Here is a 17,583-nt window from a genome sequence, read left to right on the forward strand (position 1 = left end):
CTGAATTGTATGATACATTCCAGAACACAAGCTTTTTTTACTTTTTGTTTTCCTCCTGTATGCACTTCTGTTTATCTCTCATGAAGAGATTTCCTCAACTCATGCCCATTCTTGTAACAAATACCGTATTTTTTTTGCTTTTGCTCCATAAGACGCACTTTTTCTCTCCAAAAAGGTGGGATGGAAAGTACATGCATCTTATGAAGTGAATGCAGTAACCCAGGGTTCAACCACCACCACCCAAAAGCCTCCCACTGCCATGCTGGGAGGCCTCTGAACTGGCAGCAGAAACTGCTTGCTGTTTGGACCTCACCATTCTGCACTGCTAGCTTTCCAGGATCTGCTTCCTGCAGCCCACCTGGAAAACCAGCAAGGAAAACAGGCCTATGACAACAAGCAATGCAAATAGCCAAAGGGGAAAGAGTGATTCTAGAAAAAACAGAAACAGAGTCCTCCACTTAAGCAGTTGACTTTCTCACATTTGGAGAAATTGCAGGGGTCAGCTCATCCAAAGTGCAATAGATGAGCCTTACCCTGAGAAAACCACTTTTACAACAATGGCATCTCACCTGCCAGGTCTGAGTTTGAATGGCCCCTAAGCCTCCTGGCTCTTTATGTGCCCTACCCTCCAAAGGCATGGTGACCCCCGGCTGCATCTCCTGATCAGAACAGGGCTGCACAGCCCCAATCCCAAAAGAGGCCAGGAGAGCTCTTCAGTGTTTTGGGGTGCCCTGCAGGACCCCCATCAGGGGCTGGATGTTCCTCCCACAATCCTTCAGTGCACAGATATTAGCATATCTGCCTGCTTGCATCACCCAATTGGCTTCTCTATTGGAGAAGCAAAGCAGGAAGGAGGAGTCTCTTTCCCTTCACCTTCTGCAGAGAAGTTAGACCATGTGACCAACCAGACATGTGGAGAACCAGAGAGAGAGACAGAGAGAGAGAGAGAGGACAGAAACAAAAGCTTCTAAAATTGCCAGTACTGTAAGTTTAATAGGCCTGAGAATGGCGAGGGGAAGATAAAATTACTACTGAGAGCCTGCTGGATGGGGAAAAGGTGGCTAGATATAGCTGTCTGTAGTTCAGAGCTTGGTAGTAAGCTGCATCACTTCCCCATAAATTAAGCCTAAATAGAAGTAATTTTGCAGATATTTAAAACATTAAGGGACCTGGGGGGGGGGGAGGCTAATATGTATTGTTAGCCAAATTTCATTCTGAAGCACAGAATGATTAAAAAGGCACTGAGCACATGCAGAATAAAGTTCAAAAGGGACCTAACACTCCTTTCCTTAATATATTACCACTAGGGCTACAGGTTTTATTTGGTGTATTAGCTTGCCACAGTTTTTATGGACTCATCAGGAGCAAGGCAATTTGAATTGCAGAGGGCAGATCTGAATCACAGATCTGAATATGTCCAAGTAAAGCTTTGAAATCTTGAAAATTGGTTTAAGAACCCAACATTTCATAAATAGCATTTCACACGTACACACACACAACTGGAAACAGAAATTTTAGTAATATTTTTGTGTTAACAAAAGCTGCATGGTGTCGCTCCCCCTGTTTTTATTGGTTTTTCTTAATCATTGTTGTTCTACAATATTGCTGGTAGATTTTATCTTTTCATTGTGATTCCCAGCTACTGTATTTTATCCTATTGTAGTCTCTAAAATTGGACAACCATCTGTCGGATCTGCTCTGATTCGGATTCCTGCATTGAACCAGGGGTTGGAATTGATGGCCTTATAGGCCCCTTCCAACTCCATTGTTCTATGATTCTGTGCTGCTTTGAGATTATATTTGTAAAAGGAAGCAGGCAGTAGATGTGGTGATGAATAAGGGGCACATTTTTCTTGCAGAGTATGGGAACTCATTCTACCAGTGCAAAGCAGAAAAGGCTAGCATATAGCATTCCTTTTAAACTAGAGGTAGTAAAATATGCTAAGGAGTATGGAAACAGTGAACAGTGCAGAGACATTTTGGGCCTCCTCATCTGAAAAAACAATTAGAGAGTGGAGGAAACAGGAGGATCAGCTGCAAAAAGCTGATAAAAGTAAGCACACTTTCTGTGGACATGCTGCATGCTGCAAAGTAAAGAACTGAATGATGGAGAGAGAAAAAACTTTATCGCTGTAAGGAAGGAAGGGAGGAAGGGAGGGAGTGGTAATGAGGCATGCTTTGCTGTTTGCTTACACCTGTGCTGGTGGTGATTTCTTCATCATAGCTCTTATTGACTACCCAGCAACAATCTGTTTATTCATCTCTTTCAGTGCAATAACAATTCATTATAAGTGTTAAAACTTGAGATGGTAATTCCCACTCATTGTGTGTCATCTTGCTGTAGAAGTCTGCTTCATGATTCTCCACTTCTGGTACATGTATGACTTGTGAAATGACATGCTTGAGAATACACCAGTCCCAAAACTGTACTGTTAGTAGCAAGAAAGACATGGATTTTGTTCCTCCTTGGTGGTTGATATAAAGCATTGTAGTGTTGTTGTCTGTGGCTATTGGAATAACTTTGCCAACTACAAATTGTTCAAAAGCTCTCACTGTTGTACACTGCAAGAAGTTTGAGGTAATTGATGTGACAACATCTATCTATTGCTACTGCCTTATGAATTTGCCAGAATATTTTTTTCTGGTTTTCCTCTCCTAAAAATGAGGTGCGTCTTATTTGGAGGTGCGTCTTATGGAGCAAAAAATACGGTACTGCAATTGTTTGTCCACTTGGGTCTTACACCCAGTACCAATCTCTGTGTCCACATCCTACTCAATGGCTCCCCATAGACCAATTGTTGGCCACTGTGAATAGAATGCTGGATTGTCTGATCCAGTCACATTCCATCTTTTCTTAGATTGCACCCGCATCAGAAGAATTGAAATTCTATCGGCAAATCTAGAATTTCTTAACAAGTCAGTCCTCTTCCATTGTTTCTACTTCCAGGCTCTGAGGTACATAACATATAATGTAGGTCACTCACGGGGCTAAATGTAATATTACACCATACCCTTTTCCTGGGTGAACAGGGCCCCAGTATCAGGAATTGTACCACCAATAGAGGGGCCAAGCAAGGAAACAAAGCGGTGTCAGAAATAAACTACTGACGTTCACCCAAAGCCAAGTGAGGAGATTCCAGGCCAAAGTCTACTAACATTCCAGGGCCTAAGCTGTCCACTTGTAAACTACAAACAGGCTGGGTGATTCCAAGAGTTGAAGTCAAGACAGTCCAAGATCATACACAGCAGGGCAGTCAGAGCAATGACCATAATACAAGGCACATAACAGGCAGGAATTGGGGCTCAGGAGATATTTCCCCCCCCCCAACAATCTTACAGTCCTATGGCTTAAGTTTTTATTGCTGAGTTGTTAGGGCTTCACCCAGAACTCAGTTGTGAGTGTTTGGGAGGAGTTTTCCCTGAAGGAGAACTCTACTTTTGATTTTTAAAAATCCACTCCTTGCAGCTGTGTACTTTGCCTCAAACCAAACTCATACTTCCAGTTTGCATCAACTTGTGGGCTGGGAGGGTACAGATTCTTCTTCTGACTCTGGAGAAGAGCTGCCTCCATATCTCATGGGTGTCCAGGGTCTGCATGTCACTCCTTACCATCTTCAGCTTCAGGAGGTTGCAACACCCAACAGAGCTGTGGCACATCCAAAACAATTGTCAATATGGTGTTGAATGATTGAAAAATATTTCAGTACTTTCTCAAATAAACATACAGGTAACAATGTTTAGAATTTCAAATGTGGAAATGACCATATCCTTATCAAGCAAATGAAAAGAGGAATTACTGCCCTGCTTTCTAGTTCACCTGCCAAAGTTTTAAAGCCAATATTTATCCCATCTTTTTCCAAACCACTCCTCTCATGTATGATTATCATTGGTATGGACACTCTCTTACATGGTGGCTAGGAAGGAATTTTAAACACAGGCATAACAGGCATCAAATTCATAGGGTTTTCACCTCCTCTGCAGCAAGAAAATAATGGTTTCTCCTTTTTCACAGTTCTAAACATATTCTCCACTCCCCAATCATACCTTTATTGTTCAAGGTTGTGGACAATGCATTGGATACATTTCAGGGAGGAAGGTAAACACAACACTGTAGGCTTATCTGTTTCTCCCATGTTTCTCCCATTAAGACATCTGGCGGGTGGTGGGAAGAGATGCTTGCTTGGCTAAGGGGCTGTCATGGCTTCCTTCCTACTAGATGGTTGGAAGGACCCAAGTGATTGGTCTCTGCCTTCATATGGTGGGATCATATTTCGCCCCTACCTTGAGTATGCTCAACAAGTGAGCTGAGAAAGTGCATCAGTTGGGCAGACAGACTCCAATTCAAAACTACTCTATGCAAAACTGCTCTAAGCTGATATTAACAGAATGTTTTATACTCAGTTTTAGACTCTGCATGGTTAATACTTCATCTCCCCTAATCTCATCTCCCCTATTGGTACAAACTAAGGTTTACCAAATACCATCTCCCTTTCTCTTTTTCTCTGTGTTCCCAATTTGTCTTTGACTCACCAGTCTTTCAAGTACAAGTCCAGGTATGTGGCTTGGTAAATTGTAAATTGTGAAATTACTTTTGAGAACAAACTTTCTATCCAAGATACATCCTTGTCTGTGTACATTTGGTAACAGACCACTGTTTTGTTTGGATGAGGGGGTCTTTATTTGAGGCTATTTATCTTTATCACCCAACAAGGTCTGAAGACACAGCATGCTATTAATCCTAATTTTAAGGTGACAAAACAGAATCATAAATATAGTCAGCTTCTGAGAGCAAGGAGCATAGAATTATTAACAGCCTTTAGTCCCAGCTCCTGCATGAATATACTGCAGTGTTCAAGGATCTTTATGCCCATATCCACCAAATATTGACAATATTGACAAGTTTGAAGGCACCATCATTGCCTGTTAGTGACCACCAGTTAGATGTAGAACACATGGGGTAAATCTGATATGGATGAAGGTGACCTTGTTCCAGCTGCAGACCACTGATTTCATAGAATCATAGAATAATTGATCTGGGAGAGGCCTACAAAGCCATCGAGTCGTTACACACTGTGTGATGAGAACATGGTGACTGAATTTAAGCACAATTGCAATAATTCTGCACCTTTTTGATAAATCAGCCTATACAGGACAAGATATATTATTTTCCTAAATGTATACTATTGTTTATGCTTTGAAAGATACCTTCAAAGTCTTCTATAGTAAAATGGAAAATAAGATTTTATTTTTTTATTGCATTATATGTATTACTTAAAAAATGTATTAAGTAATGTTGCCATGTTTCATTAACCAGAGGTATAACATTTCCTGTGTCTCCTGATGATAAAGGAAAATTGTTTCAATGTAGCTTTTATCTTCTCTAAGAATTTACAAACTATATGGAAGAAATCAAGATAAAGGATGATGGTTACCTGTTTGCAGAGGATGCAGTTTAGTCCATGGCATTGAGAATCCTGGGAAACAAGAGCAAACAGTTTTGTTCCATTTGTGGTGGACTATCTGAAAAGCTCTATAATATTAGAAAACAATTATTAATATTCCACAGGAAATAGTGCAACAATTATTCTCTTTTGATAATGCAGTTTTATTTATTATGATAAGTATGTTCTTCCTACAAGTATTCACAATCCAGTTACATATGTGCTTATTACTGTGAATGTTATTTACATGACACAAGGGAAGACAAAATCTAAACTGACAAAACCTACAGAGGTAAAGAAAGATGCTTATAGCAGCCAAGTTATGCCTCTGATCCTATCATCTACGGGACAATGTCCCAGAGCCATAGGATAGATCTCCTCTGATTTCAGAGACAAGGTTCAGAGCAGTAGGAGAGAGACACCGGAGCTCCAACATCAGGGGGAAGGAGTAGATTGGGGTACAACTCTGTATTTGGGCTACAAATCTCAGAACCCACAATAGCCCATCCTAACTGAGGGATTCTGGAAATTATAGTCCAAAAAAGTTCTTTTTCCAAGCTGCAAATGGGTAGATTTATTGCAAGCAGAATAGATGAAACTCTGGATATGCAGTATCCAAAGACTTCCCAGCCCTCCAGCGAGACCCCAACATGGGGAAAGATTTAGACCAACCTCCGGACCAGTCTAAATTATATCTCATTACTTATTCCAATGGAACAGAAATAATAAAGAAAAGTAGAAAAGAAACTCCGGAGGAGAATGCTGTTTCTTCTCCTTTGCTTCTGCCTTGGTTTAAGAAGCCATCAGATCTCAGTAAATGCCAGAGTGCTCCCACCTAGCATTAGGATTAGCCTGTAAATTGCTTATCAGAAGGAATTTGTGGGTTCTGGGCTAATTGGAGATCATCTGGCTAAGATTAAAAACCCCTTGTTTGAGGTAAAAGTTACAAACCAAACTTCTCAAACTTCAGAACTTGGGCATATTACTTTGGTGGGTTGTTGTGAAGGTTGTTGTTACAGATTTCTAAAAGTAACAAGGTCATTCATTGTTAAATACAGTACATTATACTGTATATTGCTCCTATTTCTTTCCTTCTGACAACCATTTATTACCAATAATGCAACTGTCTATTTAGGTTTACCAATCATAGAAGTTTAGAATCAGCTTACCTAGAAAGCATCTCTCAGAAACCTAAGGCACTATATGCTTTGGAAACATTCTTTGCGGACTAGCCAGGAAGATAACATGCATAACCTTGCAAAAATATGGGGACAGTCTGGCCAAGGGCCAAAACTGAGACGCTAACAGGGGAAGCAGCAATGTCACATAAGAGAAGAGCTAAGTCAGCATTCCATTCACAGTACGTTACTAGTCACATGCGAAAGATGCATGATTGTATTTACAGTGTGCCTTTGTATTCTCAAAAGGGCCACAATTGTCTGAATATGACCAGGGGAAAACTAAGGCTGTGTTCTGGCACCTTTATCAAGGCAACAGTGACTGCTTCAAAGGATATCTGTAACTCTATGCTACTTTAGGCAAGAATGCTTATAGAAAACCCAGAACCTGCCATCCTGGGGTTGACAGCATCATTTATTCCATTGTTTTGGTAAAGAGTTCTATAAAGCAGTGGTCCCCAACCTTGGGCCTCCAGATGTTCATGGACTTTAACTCCCAGAAATCCTAGCCAGCAGAAGTGGTGGTGAAGGCTTCTGGGAGTTGTAGTCCAAGAACATCTGGAGGCCCAAGGTTCGGGACCACTACTATAAAGTATCTACAGATTTCTGTAGCCTTTGAACTGCTGGCACTGCTCATAGGCCACTAGCACTCCATCTTGCAAGACCCTTCTCCTTCTTTTCTTTCTTTCTTTCTTTTCCAATAAACCTCTTACCCATATTTGCAAATTACTTGTCTCCAACCATTTTGTCTTTTTCAGGACCTTGTCAGAGGAACTAAGAACCTTACATTTATTTTCTATTTTTTCTTTTTACAACACCATGAAATGAAACCAAAGCAATCAAAGATTCTGCTCGAGCAATAATATCATCCTGATTGTATTGCCAAATCTGAGGACATTGGGTGCTCCTTTGAATTTTGACATGCTTCATAAATGGCTCTGTTTCTACCGAAGTGTAAATAGCTTACTAAAAGCCTAGGCAATCCTATCCTCAGAGTAAATTGAAAATTTTTGTCAGTTCTGCTCCAATGTGCTGTGAATGGCAGTTATTCAACAAACTGGTTTCATGTCATAGCTCTACCAACACACAGCTAGTCGTGACATATCAAAGTAATTGACAGATAGGCACACAAAATGCAGCAGACATGATCTGCAGGTTAAACGGTTAGTGCTGCTTCAGTGTGCCTGGAGGGAGTTTTAATCCTGGTGAAATTCTGAAGCATTATTTTGGTGTGACAATCATAAGAGTAACAAAATAGATAACAGAGAGGGACCATCTCTCTCTCTCTCTCTCTCTCTCTCTCTCTCTCTCTCTCTCTCTCTCTCTCTCTTTCTCTCTCTCTCTCACACACACACACACACACACACACACACACACACTTGTATCTACAAAGCACCATGGGTGTTGTGTGAGATTGGTAATAGAACTGTGCTGTTTCAGTGGCTCCAGTAGATAATGGTGCAGAATCCCAAGTAAGTGACATGAACCTTAGAGATGGAACAGGAAAATTGACCTTCCACAGAAAGAAAGAAAAAATGAAAGAAAAGGAGTTGTAGAAATCCAAAATCAAAATTGGAGAATTATAAAAGCATGCAGGATTATTGCTTGTTTAGCATGTAATACACACCCTGAAACTCATGGGACTTAAGTTAGTTGTGATTAACTTAAGTACGTACCACTTAAGCAGCCTTGGCTTCAGTATGTCTCTTGTAAGCATGACTAATTTTCCAGGTGTTTTAATGTGTGCCATCTCTAAAAACACACAAGTAGAGGGAGAGGGGCATGAGTGTACTAGCTCTGCCATCTTCCTCTTTCTACCACCCTCCTAGTTTAGGGGTTTATCTGTTTCCAGGGGATGCAGTTTAGTGCATGGAATTTAGAACTCTGGAAAAAAAGGATCATAAATTGTTTGGCGTTTCCATGGACAGAAAGCTCTCAGCTACAGGCAGTTGCTTTCAACACATGGAGAGCACTGAAACAGGGATGAGGCAGACCAAGGACACTCTTGCCCATTCCTGCTCCTCATACACAAAGGTGGCATGCATTAAAACAGGGCCCACATCTTTAATGCCATCAGTTTCAGATTCATCTGCCTGCTAATGTGACAGACACAATTTATACATAACGATAATTTGCATAATATTGTGCTCTAAAATTTATGTTACTAGCCTCAAAATCTGATGGATATTGTATTTTTCAGCATTACACTGGAAGCAACAAGAATGGGGTGTGTGGAAGTTCTGCAATAAGGCAGTAAATTCTGTTTCTGTGTTGTGCTAGAAAACAACAGGCAAGGTTAGGGTAAAATGTGGTCTGTCGTTGCTGAACAGCAACTTGAATCATCGCTCCCCACTGGCTGTGCTCTGGGTAGGCAGATGGGAGTTACGCTCCAACAACGTCTGGAGTAGCAGTGTTTCTTACCCCTAAACAAGCCTTCCAGATGTTGCTGGATTGCAAATTTTGTCATTCCTCACCATTGCTCATGCACTTTGCCCATCCCAAAGCTACCTGAATTGGTCACAAGCTGACCAAAATGCTTACCATATATGCACATTCAGTAACAAGTAAAACCGAAAGGGGAAAAAATCATGTACAGCTGATTAAATGACATTGAGAAGTATTAAATGAATTGTGCAAAAGTAAGATATGCAAAAAAATCACTAAAAGATAATTCTACTTGGGCTGCACACTAATATCAAGAATCATATGACTTATTTTCCTGTGGTATTTTCAATATTTTTGTAGGCACACATGTTATGAATTTGTAGCCATTTCCAAATGGTTTGGTACACACTCTACCAGAATTATATTAAGATTGTAGTACCCAGATTCAGGCAGGCTATAAGATAGGATGAAATCAATTTCCCAATGAAGGTAAGCCATTTTGCAAGGTTGTGAACAGAGTACAGTATCTGAATAATATTAAAGGATGATTTGGATTTATTCAGTTCTACAATTGGAGAGGACAGTTATTTTTCTCTACCACAGTCAATTGTAGGACAGTTATAGAGTATCCTGGGAGATAGAAATGTTCTGAAACAGGTTTTGTGTACAGCCATTTCTGATGTCAGATATCCATAATTTTCTTCTGTAAGGATTATTCTGTTTGTCCTATGCGGAGTGCAAATAGGAAATGGTGGCAAATAATAAATTAGGACAACAAATTGGTTCATTAAGGCAACATTTAATTTTTAATAAATTGTCCCCAATTCCAAATACTGTTTAGTATATGGTGATAACATAGCACTAGTATGCTCAGCATTATGGATGTTGCATGCATACATGGTTGTTCAATGCTGAAGAATTTAGTTGGTTAGTTAGTTAGTTAGTTTCTACAAAGCAGTTAACAGCATGGAGTATGATAAAGCTATTCTATTCTCTGAGCATGGATACAGTATGAAAATTAATCAGTACCTGTGTCAAAGGTTTTGAAATCAGGTAAAAAACACATAGTATTCACATGGTATTTGGGTCAGCATGTGCGTACTCCTGGGAAAACATTTAATCTGTTTTTAAGCTGTACTGTATATCAGTTGAGGTGGCTGCATGAGCTTTCAAAATCCTTGCAACTGAGGCTTTGCCTTGCACCACTGCCCCTTCAAGTATATTCCAGCTGTTCCCTGGAAAGCAGACAGAAGCAACATTTAGGAAAAGAGGCACAAAGATGTGGATGTCTCACAGTTTGACTCCTCTTGACCTGACAGGAGGCATGCATTCTGCAATGAGTTGAAACTGCATTTAGTTAGCAGTTGTTTCAGCTTGTGTGAGTTAATAAGAGACAAATATGGGGGCACCTTTCTAAAAGGCAATGAAAAGCCTTTGTAGTGTATGTCCTTTGGAGGAGCAGCTAACTACAGATGCCAAGGTAGTCTGGATGTCAGCATCATATAATCTTTTAATAATACCTTCTTGGGCAGCCTCATATCCCCTCCTGTAGAGGCAGGCTGGGGAATAACCCTTCTCATATCATAGGCCTATGAATCAGAGGTGAGGCCATATGGTAAACTATCCTGAGTCAGAACAGCATGGCTGTCCTCTTAGCAAAAGTACCCACTGAGTAGCATAATGTCTCAGAATGAACTATGGCCATGGAGGTAGATCCTGGTACCCTGATGCACTTACTTGGGATTCTGCACCATTACCTACTGGAGCCACTGAAACAGCACAGTTCTATTACTAATCTCACACAACACCCATGGTGCTTTGTAGATACAAGTGTGTGTGTGTGTGTGTGTGTGTGTGTGTGTGTGTGTGTGTGTGTGTGTGTGTGTGTGTGTGAGAGAGAGAGAGAGAGAGAGAGAGAGAGAGATGGTCCCTCTCTGTTATCTATTTTGTTACTCTTATGATTGTCACACCAAAATAATGCTTCAGAATTTCACCAGGATTAAAACTCCCTCCAGGCACACTGAAGCAGTACTAACCGTTTAACCTGCAGATCATGTCTGCTGCATTTTGTGTTAAAAACTGATGTTGAACAAATTCCAATATTGTAATATTTGAAAGAGCCCATACTTGAGTGTAGAGCATCTGAGGAAGGAAGCAATTTATCTTTATACAGTTGTATTGAAAACGCCACAATTTCCCCACCTGGTCTAGAAGAAAAACAATAAATAGCATTGGCAGATACCTCAGCTGACAGAGCTACAGATCCTATGTGTTCCTGAACTTTTAAATATCACTCCAAGGAATTTATATGAGTTTGTCTCTTCAAGCAATTTCCTGTTCAGCTGCCACCTGCATTTCTCCCTCCTTTTCCCAGAAACTAACATTTTGGCTTGGGTGTCATTTACCTGCAGATTTCCTCCGCATAATAAGTGCCTAAGGCCCTTAATAGTCCTTACATCCGCATCTTATAGGACAGGAGACTAGCATCATCTGCATGGAAAGGAAAGATATGTTCCTGTCCTTTAGAAAGATAAGGAGGAGACCATATCATTTAAGTATAAATTAAGTAAAAGAATGCTAATAAACACCCCTGACACCTCCCCTTTATTTACAGGGATTGAGTCTGAAAGATTGCCATCAGTGGTGATTCTTACTCTTAGGGTGGTATTCTCATACAGTCCTTGACTTCTACTATATTCAAAGATTCCAAAGGTAGGATCAAGACATGGAGTCAATCTTGCAGTAATGTTATATTGCTTCTTTATTTACAGCTGAAAAAGAACTAGTTCAGTACTTGTTTGCAACGTGAACGGGAAACCTTTGAGTCCTGCCTCAAAATTCAAGAAATCCAGCAAGAAAAGGAAGCTTATTTACATTCTGCATTCACAGACCATATGGTAAATCTCATTAACATCAGAAGGTGCTGTGAAAGTGAGAAATAATATTCGTTGTGATAGAGTTCTTTTAATTGTGTATGGATTTGATTGAAATAGCATCAATGCCACAGAATCCTCCCAAAGACAAGTCAAGGTAAAATAGATTTTATAAGATACTCATCTCTGGTTTAAGGATTTTGAAGTGGCTAATCCTTTAGTTGTTTTACCAATGCAAAACAGTGTCTTCCACATGTGGGAGAACCTAATTACTCTTAGAGAAAAAATTATCAGTACTGCCTCCTTCCTTCTGCAGATATCGAAACAGTTTTCTTTTGGAAATGAATGCAGCAGCTCATCCACTCTTTCTAATGCAACCTCGTGGAAGTTTTAAAGTGCCAAGAATTGATGATAAATATATATAAAATATCAGTTCCTCCCCTGGAAGCACAGATATATTTATGCTTTTTATTTAATCCCTTGTAAACACTTGTTTACTGCAATTGCAAACTGCACAAATGACAAAAATCTATTTTCACATGATAATGGATACAGATTCATCCTAAATGTTCTTCAAGTGACTCCTACCTGTGTGTGCCTCCTGTGAGAAGAGACACAAAGTGAAGCTTTTGGCAAGCGACAGGGTCCTAGATCACCTTTCCACCCCCCCCCCCTCACACACACACATACACAAGGGAATGGCAAAACACATCTCATCTGAGTACTTTAAACCTACAAAACTCTGAGGAGGGTTTCCACAAGTCAGAACTGACTTAACAATACACAGTTATTACTAGGTACTGTATATGAAACCAATCATTTTAAAGTAACGTTCTGCCAGAAAATTCAGAAATATTTGAGATATGATGTACCAAGCATATGCCATGGTCTGCATAGAGCTTGTAATATATTTTTATGCAAAACCACACTCCTCTTATAAAATATCAGCTGTCAAGCATGGATTACTGCTGACATGCAACTGTCTTTGTTGATCAATTAATAAGAGGAGTGTTGACACCTTGGGTAAGCTCCAAAATCAAGATGCTGCCATTCTCCTTCAGTCCAGCCATAGACTGATGCACAGTAGCTTTACAGCAAAAGAGATACAGGTGTCACAGACATTGGGGTAGATTTCTTGCAGTATTGAACGCAAGGAGAAAAATAATGGCAGAAATCCTGTTGCACAACTATGCTGGTGGAAGGCAGATAGCGTAACATTCACTTGCTTCCAGCCAGCAGTTAGAGTCACTGCTGTGCTTCTCTTGGGGTATGCTTCTGCTGGTTTGGTGCACACCTAAGAATCCCAAGGGGGACTACTTAATGGCATCTAGGAATGAGTTACTCTTATGCCTTTTTGCCTACATAACAAACAAGCAGGGTTTCCATTAATATATGTCTGTGTTCTCACACTACACTGAGCCAGCTGGAGTATAGTGGGAGAATGTTAGATCTGAATGAGCTTTCAATTTACTCTTCACTAATGAAGGTCAATTTACCCTTCAGTAATGAAGGCAATGATAGATTTTACTTTCTTGTGCTCCATGATAACTGCAGATGGTAACAGCAGCCATGAAATTAAAAGACGCCTGCTTCTTGGGAGGAAAGCAATGACAAACCTAGACAGCATCTTTAAAAGCAGAGACATCACCTTGCCGACAAAGGTCCACATAGTCAAAGCTACGTATGGTTTTTCCAATAGTGATGTATGGAAGTGAGAGATGGACCATAAAGAAGACTGACCGCCAAAGAATTGATGCTTTTGAATTGTGGTGCTGGAAGAGACTCTTGAGAGTCCCCTGGATTGCAAGGAGAACAAACCTATTCATTCTGAAGGAAATGAACCCTCAGTGCTCACTGGAAGGACAAATCCTGAAGCTGAGGCTCCAGTACTTTGGCCATCTCATGAGAAGAGGAAACTCCCTGGAAAGGATCCTGATGTTGAGAAAGTGTGAAGGTAAGAGGAGAAGGGGACGACAGAGGATGAGATGGTTGGACAGTGTCATCAAAGCTACCAACATGAATTTGACCAAACTCCAGGAGGCAGTGGAAGACAGAAGGCCCTGCCGTGCTCTGGTCAATGGGGTCACAAAGAGTTGGACACAACTTAATGACTAAACAACAACAAATGAATGTCACTGGGTGATCTTGGGCCAGGCACCATGAATGAAGCATATGTATTAATGCAGAAATTCTTAAATCAAGAAACTTACTGCTCAGCTTATTTTACCTTGTAGGGTTATTGGGAAGCTAAAGTAGACAGCAGCAATGTCTTCAACATCAGCCTGAGATGACAGAAGCTAGAACACAGTATAAATTTGATCACATAAAATGTAAACAATGTACTGATTTCTGTTTTCACTTTGTTTATTGTTATTATTGCACTGGCAACATGTTTGTGGGGCTGGTTGCTGTTGAAGGGTGGCATTTTCATTAACTTCCTTAAAGATACTTTTATAATCTGTAGTTTCGCATAGGAGTAACCCAAGTATATGTAAAATGGCTCCTCTTTGATATATCTACCAGAGGCATTCACCAGGGAAATCTTTATTCAAGAACATTGGTGCCCTAAGCAAAGCTTTTTGGAATACTTGCTTTTACTTACAAGCTGTGTATATAGGATTTAGCTTTGTCATGGTTGCTATAGAAATAGGAGGCTCCTTAAGTGGATTTTTCTTTGCTGTTTCCAGCTTTTGTTAGAACAAGGATTTCCCTTCTTCAGCTTTGAAGGGGTTTCTTTTTAGTGAATAGTGGCTTGTGTTCTTTCTTGGTGTGTGTTGATCTTTCATCTCACTTAGATAGCTGTTTTTGCCTAAAGAAAAACTAGTCTTACAAAGACTGACTACTTCAGCAATCCCACAACAATTGGATTGTTTTCTGTATTCACACAAGGTATTTACACTAACCTTTTAATCTGAGCCATATGCACTAACTATCCTGCTTTGTAGGGAATTACCCATCTACTGCCCTGTCCATTCCTTTTTCTGTTCAGGTAACTTTAGTTAACAACTGAAGTGGCCCAGAAAGAGTGTTAATTCAGGTTTTTATTTACAATCCAGGTTTTAAGAATCTGAACATCTTCTTGGGCAGAAGCTTTTATTCTTCTTTGGCTTCTGCTCCGCCTCCATTATCACCCAGTGCTTTCATATCTTTTTCACTACTACAATATTCTCCCATAAGTTACCTCTAAAACATAATGCACAGTTCTACTGTTTGTATAAATAAAGGAACTAACAGCACTCTGCTGCCCTTTCAAGGGTGGAAGTGTGGAGAGAGAGATACAGGCATAACAAGGAGAAATGAGTCAGGAGGAATGGGAGCATGAATCCTAATTTACATCCCTTTGCTTGTATGTGTATAAATGTAGTATCTGAGACCCCCTTACAATACTGAATCTAACCTAATGCCAGAAGTCTCTAGTCTTTTTTTCTTGAATACCTACAAGTCTCCTTGTAGATTTGAGGATTTATAATTTCCTGAGGATTACTATTTTAGTCCGTTGCAGAAAAAACAACACAGAATCTAGCAGTCTTTTCATTTATTTTGGCTGACATAAGCCTTCAGAGACTGGAGGGCACATTATCAAATGCATGAAGTATTAGTCCGGAGGGACAGACAAACAGATTCACATTGGCGTAGAGTCAATGAGAGACAGTCCCCTAAAAATGATCATCTTAGGAGTTCCAGGAGAATAATTGGCTTGGCTAGAAAAGAGTGCTGGTAGTATTGATTTAAGGACCTCAGACATTTTTTAGGAAACCATTGAATGTAGACATTGCTCTTCACAGAATTAATCAGAAAAGGAAAGATACTTCTCTCATCTTTTGCAATGTGATTTAATTAAAAAATTATTTAGTCTACATGAAATGTGTACATTTCTTGGTCATGGCTGTGCTAATTAATCAAAAGTGTTTGATGAGTTTCTCTGATGAGACTTCAGCTTTTTTTTTAATTTGCAGTTATAACTAAAAGCCCACAAATGTGCTTCGAAGTTGGATCTGTCAGAAAAATTGAAAGATGTATATTCCATTTCTTCACAAACATTCTGTTTTTTCACTGTCTGAATAGATCTAACCAGTCTTTGATTTGTGTCCTCCGAGTTGTCTGTCTCTGCATTGCCTTCCAGAAAATGGAAACCTTATGCCATGAGTCAGACAGCCTACAGCTTCAGGCCACAAAATAATTTATCCCTGACATTTCCCATGTGGGATGAAAAACAAGACTTGTAGCTGCAGTCAAGAGGGAATGTCAGTTGTTTTTCCAACACTAACCTCCAGATCCAAATCAGATACTCCCTAACTCATGTGCAGGGGTCTTCCAGGAGGGAGTGGGGGAGTGAGCAATACATCTTAAACTAATAATCTTCACTCATATGTTCACTAGTATAAGAAACAGATATCACCAGACTCAATAACTCTGCAATAGACAATTGGTTGTGTTGTGGACACCAGTGTTTTGAACTAAAAAGGTGTTCACAAGAGTCTATCCAAAGAACAGCCAGAGCATGGACAGACATTTGCTCTGAGTGGAATATCAACCTTGCCAGGCAGCTATGCAACAGAGAGACATTAATGGAGGCCCAGAAGACAAACAAGCACAAGTTCTCAGGCTGAAACAGATATGGTCCCACTGCACTTCTGTTCACTAGCTAAATAGATTTTGAGATGGGCCCTGAAGTCACCCACCTGAGGAAATTTGGAAGTCATGTGCTTGCAGGCTAGGTTTGCTTTAGGCCTGTAACTAAATATCTAATAAAAAATGAACGGTTGGAATAAGCAGGTAGAAATAATCTAGCAAATAAAAAAGTCCAGCAGAAACCTGCATCCAGACCAGTGGTTCCCAACCTTGGGTCCCCCAGATGTTCTTGGATTAAAACTCCCAGGCGGCTTCACCACTAGCTGTGCTAGTTGGATTTCTGGGAGTTGTAGTTCAAGAACATCTGGGGACCCAAGGTTGGGAACCACTGGTTTAGACCAAGGTTATAACAAAAACAAACAAACAATTACCATAGTAAAAGTAAATTTCCAAGTGGTCCTGGCTTGCAGACAGGGTAGATTTCTCAGGAAAGAAGGAAGACCAGGTTTTGAGGAAGAAGGCAGATTATTTCTGAGAGGAGAAAGAGGCAGTAGAGACCAACTTCCCTCCTCAACTAGAGTACAAGGATGCTTATCTGTGCTCTGGGCTGAGTGGGATCATGAGAAGTTTTGGATTGTTCTGAAAGAAATGGGTCTGCCTCGGTACCTGATTGTCCTGAGGAATATCCTGTATTGTGGACAAGAAGCTGCTGTTAAGGCAGAAGACAGAGAGACAGAAGTGCAAAAGTGTCAGAAAAGAGTGCATTTTATCTATCCATCTATTCAAAGTATACATGTGGGAAGCAGAACTAGATTCAGAAGAAAGAGGGTGTACTTTCTTTTTCACATGTCTGTACAGGTATGAAAGCTGGAAAGTGAAGAACATTGACAGGGGGAAAATGATTCATTTGAAACGTGGTACTTGATTAGAGCATTGCAGATACCCAAGATCACCAGAAAGATGAACAAGTGGGTCCTGGAGCAAACTAAGCCTGAACTATCTCTGGAGGCAAAACTGATGGAACTGAACCTATCATCCTTAAGAAGGCAAGATTCTCGAAAAAGACAATAATGCTATGAAAAGTTGAAGGCAGCGGGAAAAGAGGGAGACCTAATACAAGATGGATTGACTCCC

At 40.2% G+C, this 17,583-nt stretch overlaps 1 pseudogene; it reads right to left on the reverse strand.

Moving 5' to 3' along the window:
* Positions 1 to 430: 430 nt before the first annotated feature.
* LOC140705225 (U1 spliceosomal RNA) lies at positions 431 to 584 on the reverse strand (annotated as a pseudogene).
* Positions 585 to 17,583: the final 16,999 nt, after the last annotated feature.

This window comes from Pogona vitticeps, chromosome 2 (assembly GCF_051106095.1).
Source record: "Pogona vitticeps strain Pit_001003342236 chromosome 2, PviZW2.1, whole genome shotgun sequence".
Taxonomy (NCBI): domain Eukaryota; kingdom Metazoa; phylum Chordata; class Lepidosauria; order Squamata; family Agamidae; genus Pogona; species Pogona vitticeps.